Genomic DNA, 9,846 nt, shown 5'->3' with positions numbered 1-9,846 from the left:
GAGGAAGCATTGATCGTCCCGGCGGGTCCTATAACAAGGTCACGGTCCAAGAGGTTCAACCAAGCCATCAATGCAATACTTAAGGAGTTGGACAAGAAGCTAGAAGACGTGACTCAAACCACATTCACCATGCTCACAGCTCAAGGTGCTCGGTAAAGGGTAAAGTGTTGCTTTGGTGCTCTTTTTCCCTTGGTCAAGTTTTGTCCCATTGGGTTTTCTTGACAAGGTTTTTAATGAGGCCTAAGTAACATTTTTAGACCCCATTTGCCAGCCCAATTCGTGGTCCAAAGCCCATTACAAAGCTTTAGCCCATTTTCTATCTCTTTCTCATTCAAACTTTGCATTTAATGTTTTGTCATTTCCTAGATATCTTGCATGAGCTTGAGCTTGAACTTGCAAGGTTGTCTAGGGTTTTCTCTTCTCTATTTCGTCCCCCCCCCCTTCTCCTATTTAAAGACCATGTATCTCTTCTTTGTAAACCATCAAACATTTTAATCAAAAACTTCTTTCTACTTGTTTAATCTGAGGAGTGTGTAATATCTTCTCAACTTGTCTTCTTCTTAGTGTGTAATATCTAAGTTGAATTCGAGCCTGAAGTCTAGGAGATTTCCATCTCTCTTGGAAGTTCATTTCAATCCCCTTTTCATCCGCTGCATCATATTCACCCTTTCACCTTCTTCGTCGATCTTGTCTTTGCATCTTCGACCCTTTGATCATCATCATCCCGACCGTTCTTCTTCAAGACCTTGCGAGTGTGTTCTTGGGAAGCAGATTCCTTACCAGGAGTCTATCACATGGCCATATGCACGAGGGAAAAAACGATCCTTCGTAAACAAAATGCGGAAGAAATCAACTGGATCAAACACCATGTCAAGCCGCTGATCGTTTCCTGCTTTGCCCGTTGAGATGCAAAAGCCAAAACCATTAGATCCTGCTGACGAACACCTTGCAGTTCTCTAACAAAATTGACAGCTTTTCTACGACAATGTGAACTCGACTGTGACTTCGACATCATATCGACTACATATGTGATCTTCTGTCCCACCATAAAACAAGTTGTGTAAGATAAAAATTCTGAGATGAAGCTGACTTGTTTACACGTCAACAACAACGAGCTTGGTCCGCAAGCAACAACACCCTTGCACCGAAGTTTTGTGGAAATGTCTGATAGTGAATTACGAACACCTCTGTCCATCCATGTAGGCACTTTATTACGGAACCAACAATGAATATTTGGTATTAAGGACCTGGCGGTGGAGCAAAATATGGACCTGCAACACATCACCAGCAGCAAGTACTACACCCAAAGTACACACAACAACAAGCTGACCCTTCTTGTAGCGAAGGTAATCCCCAAACAACTCCTCAGTGTTGTTCTTTGTGATTTTTTTGTGTGAGTAAGAAATGGTGCATGCATATCCAAGCTGTAATCAAATAACTTCAACATCACCACAAAGACGGCCACATTTATGCTCTGCTCACCGAACATGAACTGTAACCTTTCAGAGAAGCAACCCAAGATGAAGCTTAACTTTCCATGCTCTGCTCGTGTGTATGTATAAGAAGAACCCCATTGTGAACTATACACAACTTCAATTCTCTGCTTAGAAACTTCACTACGAAACTCAATTGACAAGGTCCACATAGCACGATGAGAAAATACAAACACCACACGAGCTGATATTGCTTCTCCCATGCTGTTCACTAGTTGCATTTTGCATTCGACTTTGAGTTTCAATTTTCCTCCTGTGATACCATCTAGAAGAACCCAAAAATGTAAGAGAACTGGTCTCACATGTGGATGAAGCTCCGCATGAATCTCGTTCGTCAATAAGGAGTCAATCTGTACATCAGCAAGCTCCACTGAAAACCCGAGAGAGGAGATAGCAAGCGCGGGCACGGGTTGTGTGTAATCAAATGCAAAGCCAGTCACATTTCTTCTCCCACTCCGTGATGTATCTCGCACAATAACGAAAAACTGCAAGTGCTTACTTCCTTCACAAGCTGCTGTAGTTAGTGCATATGTATGACACGTGAAATTGATGGCCACCCAAGGTAATCTCAAGATCTCACGAGATAATGACATCATAAATATGTTATTTTCCACACAAAACCCCACCATATGCCTCTGGTACGTATAAAAATCATGAAAAGAGAATGACACAAATTTCCGGTGTGGGATGCAAACAACCATACCCTGTTTTGGCCATGTCAACTTGATAAGGGAAAGATAAAATGCACGTTTCACTCGGACCGAACGATACACCTCTTCGGAGATGACAACAAGAAAACTACCCCAATCAATCACAAAACGGAAAAATCTCTCTCTGATGGGATAAGCCGACACAGAAACATTGGTCTGAAACCACATGCCTTCTTGCTTCATTGGTGTTAAACACACACATACAACTGGTGACAAACCATTATCCCCAAAATTAGGTGAATTGCACATACACCTCCTTCCTGCTTAAAAATGTCATTATCGTTATTGTCGAAAGCCAGATCACCATCAAATTTGTTGAAGAGATTTTGCCCAGGAAGAAAGGAATTGTCGCTCTGATACGATCTGGTCGTTCAACGCTGATTCGATGAGGATGATGCTTTTGCCAAGAACCAAAATTCTTAAAATCCATCTTTGAGCTGCAGACATAGATTCCCTCACCTTTTTTGGTAGTCTTGTAGCTTAAGTGAAAATATGCTCTCGTTAATCTCCATTGACAAAAGCTTCCAAGAGACTCTGTTTTGTCAAGCATTCCAACACCACCTATTCCCTTGTTGGATTTATTATATGCTCCCAAACTTGTATCGTCAAAAATAGAGAGCACAAAAGATCTATCAATAAAGATCTGAATAACCAAACAGCCATAAATTTTGTGATAGAGATCATCCTAGTCGTGAACAAACAACATCCCGCGGCGACCACGATCTGGCGGTTCCCTATTGACCTGCTGAAGACGATGCTCAAGACATATACATTTTTTGTTGGTTACCGTATCAATATATGTATCGTCGTTCTTCTCGTCAAGGTTTTTGAAGACTAGATCTTGTACAGCAATTGGTGAAAGTTTAGTGTATTCCACCCTAGGAATTCCATAGAGAAATGCACGATCACAATTCTTCATAATGACTTCACCGAAATCTTCATCATAGGCATCATAAATCGGATCAAAAACATCATAGACCAACTCAATAGTTTTAACATGATCAACAGAGTCGTCAACCTCTATAACATCAAGGCTATCACTTTTGTCGTGACTTCGATCACGTGACTCACAATCTTTAACATCAGCTACGAAAACATTCAGATCGCTGTCTTTATTTGACGAAGTATGGTCGTCACTGTTCACGTCATTGACGAAATCATCGTTGTTTTCTATGCCGTCGTTGACAATATCACCGTCTTCTTCATCTCTGACATCGTGTTCTAGATCTACATCAGAAACCATAGTCGGAGACAAATCATCATCAGCATCACCGTAGATACTATATATGGGTTTAGATACCATATATTTCTCTTGAATGTGCCAATTTGCTTTGTGATTCACGGAAAATTTTAACTGTTGCAAACGACTATGCACCAAGCTATCATAATGATGAGGTAAGAAGTGTGCGCATAGCTTCTGCTTAAGTTTATCCCAAGATTTAAAAGGGCTTTTGCCGGCTTGCTTGCGTGTTTTCTTCACATGATGCGGCTTGTCCTCGAAATTTTTTAACCACAAGCGAAACAAATCGATCATCGGAAACGCTTTGAAACTCCAAAATCTCTTCAACCTCCATGAGCTACTCTAGTAATGAATCACTAGAAATTCCACCATAAAACTCAGAAATATCTAACGCATCCCATGTCATGTTTTGCGGAGACATCGTCTGAAGGAAATCAAACCACCAGGAACGTGATGAATCTGATACCAACTGATAGAGAGCGGAAGCTTAATTAACGGACGAGAACTCTAGATCTCCAAGAGAACTTGGATTCACGAACGGATCTTGCTTAGAACGTCGTAACTTGACGAAGAAGCAATAAGGATAGGGCCGAGATCGTGAGTGATATCGACGTGGTTTTGCAAGTCCTCCTTGCAGGGCTTGAACACAAGCTCTTAGGGTTGAGAGTCCTCCTCTCTAGGCTTTAGGCAAACTCTTATAAAACAAGTTTATTCATTAATTAATAATTAACTTTACAATAATGAGTCACGTCTCTTTAAATAAAAGGAAGAGGATGAAAACCCTAACCGAAAGAAAAAACAAACAAATACAAGCCCACATATACATTAAACCCATAAGAAACAAAACCTAAATAATGAATGAGCTCAAACGTGATGACCGTCACGTTTGCGTTGAAGATGCGCTGCATCACAATGTGAATCATTCATGAACATATATACACTACAAATTTTGGGTTGTATAGTTACAGATAATATTGTAGCTATGTACATATCTTTGTCACAAAATTTGGTTTGCTACAAATTTGTTTCAAAAATTTATTTGCGCCTATAAAGTGGTAGCAAAATACCCGTTATGAAAAATCGTAGCAAATTAGCTACAAATTTGCAACAATTATTATTGCGTCAATTTGCTTCAATTTTGTCTCAGATATATTGTAACGAGTTGTTACAAATTTTCACATAATAAATCGTCACTAATAGTTACAAAATACTACATTTAAGGTGTAACAAATTTGCTACAAAATTGCCATCAATAAAAACAGTGTCAATTTACTTCAATTTTGATTCAGTACAATTGTTATAAAAATCAGAAATGTGAAATGAAATTCCAAATTTAAAACCATGAAATCCAAATACCAATATTTTCAATTACCAAAAGCACTCTTATCTTACATTTCCAAAATACTCACATAGTCATACAAAATATCTTAACTAGATACCCAAATGTTTCACAAACAAACTTGAAACTAAAAATACAAAAACTATGCACACCATGCATCAAAAGTGTTGCTCTCTTGTTTCTTGGATTGACCTCTCCTATAGACTGTGTAGCCTAAACTGGCAAGTAAAGTAAATACAAAATTAAATTATCACACATATATATTCAAAGATTCAGTGTCACCTCTTCGACCTTTTGAGATGTTCTTGCAGATGCTTCTAAGAATAGCAGGTCATGTTCCTTGACAAACTGTTCTCCTTCCTCTTTGCTAACAGCTCTCTTGTGAGCAAGATCGCATTTGTTCCCAATTAGCATAATACTCATATTAAGATTTGCATGTTGCTGTGCATCCTCCAACCAGCTTGCAAGATGGATAAATGTCTCTCCCCTGCAACCAAAAAGAACCAGAATTTTGAGCTTTGAGGGCAGAAAGATCAACACATGATAAAACTCTCGCAATCCTTCTTATATATCTTTCATACTTGGTAAAAATTTCCACAAAAAAAAAAAAAAAACNAAAAAAAAAAAAAAAAACAGAGTAAAAAGATCATTTTAAGTAGGATGCTAAGATGTATGGTTAACTTAACAACCTCCCAAAAGAGCATTGCTAGTATCAATCATATTAGCCAAAACTTTATGCAAGATCAAACGTAAATTCCCAAAACCTGTAATTATGAAGAAAGTATCCATTTCCAAAAAACCTTAACAGCAGTTCACAAAATAAAGAAGCAATAAATTCCAAAACCTTGCTGGAAATTTGGAGCTGATCATATAAACTGTTGCAAGGAAATACAAACCTGGTGATGTCATAAACCAGTAAAGCTCCGACTTCTCCTCTGTAATATGATCTGGTGATGGATCTAAAAGACTCTTGTCCAGCCTAGAGCATCATACGATAGGTTAAATCATAAAACGGTATCAAATCCCACTAGAACCAGAAGGCACAAAAATCAAACATAAAACACGTCCAGCCCATACATCATCATCATCCAATGGAAAAGATTTACATGTCGTATAGCTGAGTGAAAAAAACACGAAACAAAGACTATTGACGAGAATAAATCACAACAAGGGACTGGTGAAACTTGTATTTCAATAAGAAACCTATGATGAAACTTAATCGAGAAACCCATCTTTGAGTCTCTCTCTGGCAACGATTTTAAAATATAATTGTTACTTGTGAGCAATTATATAGTACGGCATTGTTTCTATAGATACTGAAAAAATTGTTATTGATCATGACAATTAATCTTCATAATAATCAAGATATGAAATTGAAGATTGAAAGCTTTACCCTGAAATCGGAGAGACCGAAGGGAAACAGAGACGGATAAAAAAGTGAGGTTGACTGGGTTGAATTCAATGCTTCTAATCTGTAACAGTTAAAATTAAACAAGAAACAAAAAAACAATGAAGAACAAATCGAACCCTAACCGCAACAGCCAACAGGGTGTCAGGAACAAAAGCTCTAAACAACCTTATACAAAGGGATATATAGAACAAAGAGACAAAGAGAGAAAGAGAAAGAAGCAGTGGGAGACCTAATTTCTCAACTCAACAAATCGCGAGAAGGAGAAGGAAATAGAACATCTGTCAGACCAGAAACAGAGGGTAGAGGGCGATGTTAGGTGGGGCTGTCGAACGGGGAGAGGCATGGCGAGTTGAGGACGAAGAGATTGGAGCTAGTATCGAAGAGGAATAGATCTGAGTGTCTAGGCGGCAGAGATGGAGTTTACGGTCTTTTTTTTCTAAGTGTGTGTGTGTTCGCCTTGTACCAAATAATTTCACTTTAACCAAATAATTTCTTATTTCATAGGTTATTATTGTTATTCATTGCAGTAAATCACATATTTACTTTTAGTGTCCTTTAAAAAATGTAAATAAAATGACGTTAATATTTTTAAGATGGTTTGGAAGCGACGCAAAGTTAATGTCATATTTGAGAATTGACCTTAACTACATAATTAACATCGTTTCTGTTTTTCTGATACTAAGAAAACATGTGACATCACTTATTACGTGACATCATTTGTTCACTGGATTTGACATTGCTTTTTGCAAGTTTGCTGAATGGTTGTTTTTAAACAATTTGGTCACTATTCTGAAATACTTTTTATCTTTTGTTACAATAATAAGTTGTAGCATACTAAAAAAAAATTAATTAAAAATATTTTTACGTGAGAATAGTTAGTAATAATACTGAGTATATTTGTTACACATATATTGCTACTTATTAGTAACTAATTACTATAAATTTAGTTATGATCCCTAATACTCCCTATATATCACAATAGATGATGTTTTAAGATTTTTACATAAATTAATAAAAAACATTTAATGTTTAGTAGTAAGTCTATTATTTATTTATAATAAGATATTTTATAATTATTAACCAATAGTATTTCATCAAACTTTTAAATTCTCATTTTTATAGTTTTTGAAATTTACAATTTCTTAGCATTAATTGATAAAAGTATACAGAAAATCATTCTTTGTAACACAAGCATAAATACTAAAAAATCATCCTTTATGATACAGAGGGAGTAGTAGGTATATTTGTTATAAAAAAGTTGTTACTTATTCGTAGCTGATTACCACAAGAATAGTTGGTAATTAATTACTACAAATTTAGTTAAGATCCAAAATAGTGAATATATTTTTCACAAAACTATGGTTACGTATTAGTAGCAATTTACCACAAACTTTATTAGTATCTAAAGTTGTCACTATTTCTCACAAATAGCTACACTTTTGCTACAAATTTTTTTAACTTAAATTTTGTCACTAATTAGTAACTAATCGTCGCAAATATTTGCTACAAATTATGTTTATCACATATATCGAAGCTATATCATCCACCGTTTGTAGTGATATATCTATACCTGTTAGACTGTTTACTGTATTTGTTAATGGTACAATTTTGTCATCTGCGTCCAATTTGGTTCTTTCCATTTTTAGGTGAACTTGGGGGAAAATTTAACATTTTGTTACTAAGTTTTACATTTTTTTCCGGGTTTTATATTGTTCATTTGGTTTACTTTTCATTAATGGAAATTAGATGATCACTTATAAATCTTAGAAAAATTTTAGATTTTTTTTTTGAACAAAGGAAGCTTTCATTCATATTAAATCAGACAGGAGATTCAAAAGATCTCAAGATCAAAGAGGTTACAAAGAGGGGGATCTGAATCCCCAAAGCCATAAGCGAGTAAAAAGGAGTCATCGAGATAGAGTCCATCAGAGCTATGAAATGATCATTATGCAGCACCTTGGAACATGAGAGATCACGATAGCTCGATTGATCACCCTCGAACAGGTCAAGAGGTGACAAGATAGTCATGGTCGAAAGACATAGTGACATTAAGGACATAGCCAAAGCCAAGAGACTCACCGGAGTGAGAATCACTAACATGAGAAGCGCAATGGAAATGTTTAACAGACCAAAGCTTGATGGTCAAGGGAAGGTTGCTTCAGCATCCATAGTGAAGGTTTCGGATTAGCCTGGTAGAGCCAGGGATAACTTCTATAACAATCAAACCGGGTGATGAAGATGGTACTGAAGAAAGTTTGCTTAAAGTCATCGGATAGAAGCGATGGGTTACTGGGCAGAAGACCATAAAGCTTCAAGACTTTAACAACATACCATGGAAGTGAAACAAGAGCACTAAAATGCCAAAGATAATAGTAAAACCATAACAATACAGGTGGGTTCTCTCTCACTTGGTGCCCTTGGCCAAGGAGATCAAGAAAACCACACAAAACATGTAGCTGGTTTAACAAGGAGGGATAAGGTACAGACTTGGTCTCAATAATTTCTATCATCACAATCAAAGTGAAGAAGATGGTGGAACCTGAAGTCGCTAAATGGGATTGGAGTAAAAAGGCAATGAAACTTCAAGATTTTAGATCCAACACACAATGTCATAAGTTGAACAAAAACTAGGGTTCTTACAAAGTACTTGCAAAACCAAAGCAGTCTAGATTCATGAAGTCCTAGATGGATTCTTTGGCCAACAAGATCAAACAAGGAAGCTAGACAAAATCTATAAATTGTCAAAGGATAAGTATCTTGGACCTGGATTTTTGTAGGGTGTGCTTGAACAATTGGCTTGCATAAGGTTGCAGAGTAGTTGGGACAGAGAGGATATGTTAAAGAGGCTTTGGTAACCATCATTTAATAAAAATGAGGTCATAATGCCAGTCCTCTTCAACCTTAGGCAAGCATAAGCAATGATCCTAGATGATTCTAAGGTTGGGGTTCACAAATAAGTTTTGTACCAGTAGAGCAGCATAGATTGATTATGTTCCAATTGTAGTCTTTGGTCAATGGATTCCATAGATCGACACAACTGTATGCTACAGGCGGACAAAGAAGAATTTGGAATAGACTTGAGTTCTACGAAGTGCATCACTCGGGTCATGGAATCTCGACAAGATCTAGCATGACTCCAACGTCAAAACAGAGCTCATGTCCAGCTGCAGCCAAGTAAAATACTTGGTGAGTGGATTTTAATCCGAGGAGCAGAGAGATATTGGTGTTGACATCAAGGGAAGCCTATGAGAGAGTCAGGAATCCAAAGTAACAAGGCAGTCACTCTCATATTTTGCATCGGAAGGCTCGGACCTTGAGAGAAACAAATCGTCGAGGGAAACCACCTGGTGAGACGGAGAAGGAAAGGGGTGATGAAGCTGGAGCATTGCCAAAGTAGTAGTTTTGAAGCTTGGTGAACTTCTGGTGAATTCATTAAAGGAATGGAGCACAGACACACAGATGGATGAGCATTTTCCCAACGGCGCCGATCGGACTCGACGCTGCCCGGGGAAGGAGTATTAAGGGTTGTGCCAGAGAGCTTAGGCGAGTAGGGTGAACTCACATGGAGAGGATTTCATTAGTGTTAATTACCAAAATAAACATTATATACATTTAAGTACCAATATATATATATATATATATATATATATATA

The 9,846-nt window shown here is 37.2% G+C and overlaps 1 long non-coding RNA gene across 1 annotated transcript; it reads right to left on the bottom strand.

The window, feature by feature from the left end:
- On the bottom strand, positions 4,812-6,647 carry LOC104700732. Its single transcript, XR_753634.1, has 4 exons — positions 6,423-6,647; positions 6,176-6,254; positions 5,679-5,761; positions 4,812-5,269 (listed from the first exon to the last, which is right to left on the bottom strand). It is a non-coding gene; the product is annotated as an uncharacterized LOC104700732 (long non-coding RNA).

This window comes from Camelina sativa, chromosome 7, assembly GCF_000633955.1.
Source record: "Camelina sativa cultivar DH55 chromosome 7, Cs, whole genome shotgun sequence".
Taxonomy (NCBI): domain Eukaryota; kingdom Viridiplantae; phylum Streptophyta; class Magnoliopsida; order Brassicales; family Brassicaceae; genus Camelina; species Camelina sativa.
Note: the sequence above shows the minus strand (reverse complement) of the source record. Positions and strands in the feature narration are given on the sequence as shown.